Source organism: Manis javanica, chromosome 11 (genome assembly GCF_040802235.1).
Source record: "Manis javanica isolate MJ-LG chromosome 11, MJ_LKY, whole genome shotgun sequence".
In the NCBI taxonomy this organism is placed as follows: domain Eukaryota; kingdom Metazoa; phylum Chordata; class Mammalia; order Pholidota; family Manidae; genus Manis; species Manis javanica.
This window is the reverse complement of record NC_133166.1, coordinates 102,036,797-102,044,208: the sequence shown is the minus strand read 5'-3', so window position 1 is coordinate 102,044,208 and position 7,412 is coordinate 102,036,797.

Below are 7,412 nucleotides of genomic sequence, written 5' to 3'. Positions count from 1 at the left end.
GCCCCTGGTTAAGAGTTGGCCAAAAGTGTTTTTGATACTAATGTTAGCACTGCGATTTTTGCAACTCTGGGCAGATTAAGACTGAAGGGTTTTTAGGAAGATTATGTGTTAATAATTGTGATGTATTCAACAAACTGAAATTTCATAGCTATTCCGAGTAGCGGATCATTATGAAAGAAGAAAAGTCTTGGGACACACTGGTATAAAATTATAGATTTCTTGCAGCCAGAAGAAACCATTCCTTCCAGATCCCTTGATGCAATTTAGTTTGGCACCACTCTCATACCTTAGAAATCTGTAGAAAAATTCAATAAGGCCTATACAGGCAGTAGGGCCATGTAACTGTTCATAACCAAAGCTGCAAATTCACACTCGTGATGTTGGCCCAAGGTCGGGGCAGAGGAAGGGTGCCTTGGCCTACCCCATTCACCGATCCTACTTACAACAAACAACAACTACAGGCGATAGATTGCTACTGTAGCAATCTAAAAACAGTATTTTAAAACACTTGACACAGAGTCTGTAAAGAATAATCTAATGAACATTTCTGTGTTCCACCACCCAGCTTAAGATCTAGAACATTAAAAAGAGTTTAAATGAATTTTTAAAGTGAATGTTGGCAGAATTTTTAATACAAAATAGTTTAATTCCTACCAAACTTTAACATTTTTATGATTGTAAAATTAATATTCATTTATGCCCTTGTGAATTATTTGGAGAAACAGGAAAGTATAAAGAAAAAAAACCATGTTTCTCTTAAGGTTAGTCCTTTTTGTTTTCTCAGTAAGTCTTTCCCTATTTCAAGGTCATAATACATTTTGATATGTCACCTTTAAAAAGTTCTAAACTTGTGCCTTTTATATTAAGAATAAAAAACAATATCAGTGATAGTCACTCATAATATTTTGATGTGTATTCAATCTTTTTTCTATGCCCACAAATACCTATAAAGTGTGTTTTTAAATGAAACATGCATACTATATACAAAGTTCTATATTCTATTTCTTTCCTTTCACATTATGTCATAAACATTTTCCTGTCTTTAAATATTCTTTAAATTCTCTTGCCATGTAATGTTTGATACTTAAAGGATACATGCAATGCAATATGCAAGGCAAATAACATGAACACCAGTGACAGCCCCCCTCCCCACGCCTTCTATCCCACAGTAATCAATAACATTGAAGGGGTGTGAGTGTGTGTGTCCTAGTGCCTGTCCTTCAATTCCCTGCTCAGGTAACAACCATCTGAAATGGTACGTATCTATGAGGGTGCTTTAACTCATTCTACCACGTATGTATGATGCCTAAAATACATATAAGGAAAGAGAGTTTGTTTTGCTTGCTTTTCTAAAAATGACAGCATGCTGTGTGTAGTCTTAGGCAATTTGCTTTTTTCATTGTGTTGGTGGGGTTTGTCCATACCTTATATCTAGCTGTAGTCCATTTACATTCTCTATGCATGATACTGCACTTTGTGAAAGGTGTGTAGATGTAATTTTCTTTCCTTTATTAAAAATGTATAATTCAATGGTTTTAGTATTTTCTCAGAGTTGTGCAACCATCACCACAGTCAACTTCAGAATGTTTTATCACCTCAAAAAGAAACCCCATACCCTTTCGCTATCATCCCCTATTTCCCCCCATCTTCCTTTCTCTTGCCCTAAGCACCCACTAATCTACTTTCTGTTTCTAATTGCCTGTTCTGGATATTTCATATAAATGGAATCATAAAGTATGTGGCCTTTTGTGACTGGCTACTCTCACTTACTGTGTTTTTCAAGGTTTGTCCATGTTGTAGCATGTCAGTACTTCATTCCTTTCTATGGCTGAATAATATTCTATTGTTTGGATGTACCATATGCATTTATCCATCCTTTCATCCATGGATAGACATTTACATTTCTACCTTTTGGATACGTTGAATAATGCTGGTATAAACATTCATGAACAAGATTTTGTGTGAACATGTGTTTTAATTTCTCTCTTGGATATATATCTAGGAGTAGAGTGGATGGCTCATATGGTACCTACATTTAGTCATTTAATGTATTGCCTTATTGTTCTCCAAAGTGGCTGCACCATTTTGCATCCTCACCAGCAATGTATGAGGATTCTGATTTTTCCATGTCCTTGCCAACACTTAATATCTGAATTTTTGACTTGAGACATCTTAGTGGGTAAGAAGTGATATCTTGTGGTTTTGATATACATTTCTCTGGTGACAAATGGTTTGAGGATATTTTCATGTGTCCATTGGCCATATGTATATCTTCCCTGGAGAAATGTCTATTTAGATCTTTTGCCCATTTTTAAGTTGGGTTGTCTTTTATTATTGAGTTCTAAGCGTTCTTTATATATTCTAGATACAAATCTGCTACCATGGGGACTTGTATCAATCATATGCAATCGTATGTGAAACCTATGATTTGCAAATATTTTATCCCATTCTGTGAGTTGTCTTTTTACTTTGTTGATGGTGTCTTTTGAAGTACAAAAGTTTTTAATTGTGATGAGTCCAATTTACCTATTTTTCTTTTATTGTTCCTGCTTTTGGTGTCTAAGATTCTTTGCCAAATCCAAGGTCATAAAGATTTACCTCTATGTTTTCTTCTCTCATATCTATTTTATTCTGATAGTTATTTCTTAAATAGATGTTTATTCATTTACCATTTGCTCTTAGTACTATTTCTAGAGACTAAAGTGTTTTCTGTTCTTTTTTCTTAATTTTCACCAGTTTCACTAGGTTGCTGGTCAGTGGAGCTCCACACACTATCATGCCAGACATTGATCTCTTTATATCCATTCTTGATAAAAGTCTAAAATGATAAAGTATGTATTCCCAATGCTAAAGCCAGAATTATGTTTAATGAGAAAAAAACAGAAACATTTGCATTAAAGTCAGAGACAAGAAAAGAATGTCAACTGTCACCATTATTATTTAATATTATTTTTCAGGTATTAGTCAAGGCAATTAGATAAAAGAAAGAGATTAGAGGTATAAAATTTGAAAAGGAGGCAAAATTATAATTATTTGCAGACATAGGAGATATAGCTGTCAAACCTGAAATAATCAACTGTCAAACTGTTACAAAACTATTACAACTGTAAGGGAATTCAGTAGGTAATATGGGTACAAAATTAATATATAGGAATCAATATTATATGCAAATGACAGCCAGTTAAGAAATATAATAAAAGACTCCATCAAAAACTGTTAGAACTAATAAATGGATTCAGCAAACTTGCAGGATACAAAATCAGTATACAGAAATCTTTTGCATTCCTATATACTAACAATGATCTTGCAGAGAGAAGTCAAGGAAACAATTACATTTACAATTGCATCAAAAAGAATAAAGTATCTAGGAATAAACCTAACCAAGGAGGTAAAAGACATGTACTCTGAAAACTGTAAGACACTGATGAGAGAAACTGAAGAAGACACAAATAAGGTGAAAGCTATCCCATGATCATGGACAGGAAGAATTATATTGTCAAAATGGCCATCCTGCCCAAATTTTGCAATTTACAGATTCAATGCAATCCCTCTCAAAATACTAATGGCATTTTTTAGTGAACTAGAGCAAAGAATCCTAAAATTATTTGGAACCATAAAAGACCTGGAATAGCCAAAGCAATCTTGAGAAAAAAGAACAGAACTGGGGGCATCACACTCTCTGATTTCAAACTACACTACAATGTTACAATTTTCAAAACAGTATGGTACTGGCACAAGAACAGGCCCATAGATCAATGGAACAGGATAGAGAGCTCAGAAATAAAACCATGCGTATGCGCTTAATTAATATATGACAAAAGAGCATGAATATGCAATGGGGAAAAACACTCTCTTCAATAAATGGTGATGGGAAAACTTGACAGCCACATATAAGAGAATGAAACTAGATCACTGTCTTATGCCATACACAAAAGTAAACTTAAAATGGATTAAAGACCTGAATGTGAGACGTAAGACATGAAACCATAAAACTATTAGAAGAAAACATAAGCAAGACTGATGAACATCAGCATAAATTTTTTTTCTGGATCTATCTCCCTGGGCAAGGGAAACAAAAGCAAATATAAACAAGCAGTACTATATCAAATTAAAAACCTTCTGCATAGCAAAGGAGACCCTCAACAAAACAAAAAGGCAACCTACAATATGGGGGAATATATTTTCAAATGATACATCTGATAAGGGGTTAACATTCAACATATATAAGTAATGCATACAACTCAACACCAAAAAACAAATAATCCAATTAAAAAATGGGCAGAAGGACCTGAACAGATATTTTTCCAAAGAAGACATAGAGATAGCCAACAGACACATGAAAAGATGCTCCACATCATTAATCATTAGGGAAATGCAAATCAAAACTACAATGAGGTAAATAAGCTAAGTGAGGTATGTCCCCGTACCAGTCAGAATATCTACTATCCAAAAGTTGAGGAATAACAGTATGGGTGAAGATGTGGAGAAAAGGGAACCTTCCTATACTGTTAGTGAGAATGTTCATTGGTGCAGCTACTGTGGAAAGCAGTATGGAGGTTTCTCAAAGAACTAAAAATAGAAATATCATAAAACCCAATAACTCTACTTCCAGGAATTTACCTGAAGAAAACAAAGTCCCTGATTCAAAAAGATGTATGCAGCCCTATGTTTACTGCTGCATCATTTATAATAGCCAAGATATGGAAGCAACCAAAGTGTCCCTCAATAGATGATTGGATAAAGAAGATGTGGTACATATACTCAATGGAGTAGTATTCAGCCACAAAAAAGAAAGAAATCTTGCCATTTGTGACAGCATGGATGGACCTAAAGGGTATTATGCTAAGTGAAGTAAACAAGGTGGAGAAAGACAAATACCATATGATTTCACTTATATGTGGAATCTAAAAAACAAAGCAAACAAACAAAAAGAAACAGACCCACACATATGGACAACAGACTGTTCGTTACCACAGGGAAGGGGATGGAGGAATGGGTAAGATAGGTGAAGGTGATAAAGAGGCACAAGGTGCAATGTGTAAAATAAGTTAGACACAGGAATGGAAGTGCGACACAGAGAATATAACCAGAGAATTCTCTATAATAGAGGATCTTGGTATGATAATGGGGTAACTACACTGACTGTGGTGAGCATTTCAGTTATGTGTATAATTATCAAGTCACTAGGTTGTATATCTGAAACCAATATAATACTGTATGTCAACTTTATTCCAATAAAAATAAATTAAATTAAATTTTTAAAAAGTGAAGCAGAAAAAAAGAAAATATAATAAAAAAGATTCCATTTATAATGGAAAAGGCAGTTAAAAAGTTAAAAAAATAATTAGGAATAAACTTAAGAAATGTGTAAGATTTATATGAAGACACACTGCTTCCATCATCAAAAGGTGATGTGAACAAATGGAAAGTAATAGCATATCCTTGAATAAGAAACTGTATTATCAATGGGGACTAATCCTACTCTACTAGATATTAAAAATAAATACTGCCACACCTCTACAATTATCTATCATTGGTATGCACTTGATTCTTTATTTCAATGGCTTAAAATTCATCATTGTATTTATTTTGGTGCTCAAATTGTCTCACATTTGGCTAATAGAAGCTACTTTAATCTCATTCATGTGACCTTGTGACATGCCTCCATCATTTTTTTTTGAGCAATTCCTTGCTTTCTGGCATGAAAATTTGTTTGGGATTCATTTTGTACCTACCCTCCCCTGGCGTTGGAATCAGTCATTTCTTTGGGGAGCCCTGATTCCTTTCAGTAACGTATCATATTAGAGACCATGCTTAGGAATTCACAGTTTTAAAAGTACCCTATCCCGTTTAGAATGGTGGCTGGTTATCATACAGATTTTTTAAATGAAGATATAATTGATATACAACCTTATATTAGTTTCAGGTGTACTACATATGGATTTGATACTAGTATATATTGTGAAATGATCACCAGAATAAGTCTAGTTAACATCTTACAGATATTTTGACTTCTAAAGACTGCTAAAACCCTATTGTAGTTTTACGACTAAAGGTAAAAAATAGGTTCTAAGATGAGAAGTTAAGGAAATGCATCTGACTTAGATGCTGCTTATTTGCCACTCACAGCTCTTCTACTAAGTCTCTGCTGGGGTAACATTTCTGAGCAGCCTTACCTGCTGGTGCCACCCTGGAGCCATGCACACCTCTTTCTGCCCTGGGTTGGGAGGGGGGTTCTCTGATGCCATGGCCTGGGGACACCTTGGGAACTGTTCTGCCCTCATATGCATGTAACCTGTAATTTGGTGGAGAGTAAATACCTTGGTGTTGCCCTTGATCAATGGAAGATGGTCAGCTGTTTCTCCGGGACAATCAGAGACGCACTGCTCAGGGCTTGTGGGAAGGCCAGTGGGGTGGAACCCAGCGGCCCTCCACAGCGGCTGCCTCAGTGACTCAGTCCTGTGCTGGCTTCCCCTCCCTCCCTGGTTCATGCCTCCTGCCTTTCACTTTGGTTCCCTACCAAAGGATCATGTCCTAAATGCTTGTACACAAACTTTTGTCTCCGGGTCTGCTTTCAGGAGATTGAGGCTTAAATAGCATCATTAAAAAAACATAAAATTCAAATGGGAGGGATATTAATTCTAATGTACTCCAATCTTGCAGGGCAGCTGAATAGCAGAATAAAGCAAGATTAGTTTATTTTCCATAAACATCATTGTGCGGCTCACTTCCCTGCCTCTGCAGTGGATCGTCCTCTCCCACCCATTTCTCCTTTCCCAGCGCTCCAGATCTGTTTGTGCCCACGGATCTACCCCACTGATCACTCATCTCCCTTCCCTCTTTGCTTTGTCTTGTCTCTAGTCCTTCCTCCCTTTCCCCTTTCATCATATTTGTCTCCTTCACGCCTTTGCTGTTTCGCTATGACTCCTCTGATTTCTTTCCATTTCTTACTGCTGGCAAACATGCTGGGTGTCAGCCTAGCGTGTTGGACACTGGAGTTCTGTGGTCTTTGTTCCTGGCTTTGTCTCCTGAATGAGGGGGAGGGAAAGCTGAGATTAGGCTGTGAGCTCCCCCAAACCAAGGGGATTCTGAAAAACTTTGCTGAGTATTGATGGGATTGGCCCTTAACAGACAGCTTGCAAATGTTGAAGAATTAGAGCATGAAGGATGTGCGGGAGATAAAGGGACTCAGACTCCCCAGCAGCCACAGAAATTATGAGTTGGCTCTGGGAGCTGGTCCCAGGTGTGCAGATCCCTTAGTCCAGTCTTCTCTCCGTGATCTCTGCTCTTCATCTGGCTCATGGAAGCTTATTCATTCCCAGGAGTGGAAAACCAGAACCTGGGGAGGAGCCGGGAGACTCACAAAAGTCTTAGCTCCTCGTTGCATCCCCCCGGGACAGCGCAAAGCAGGC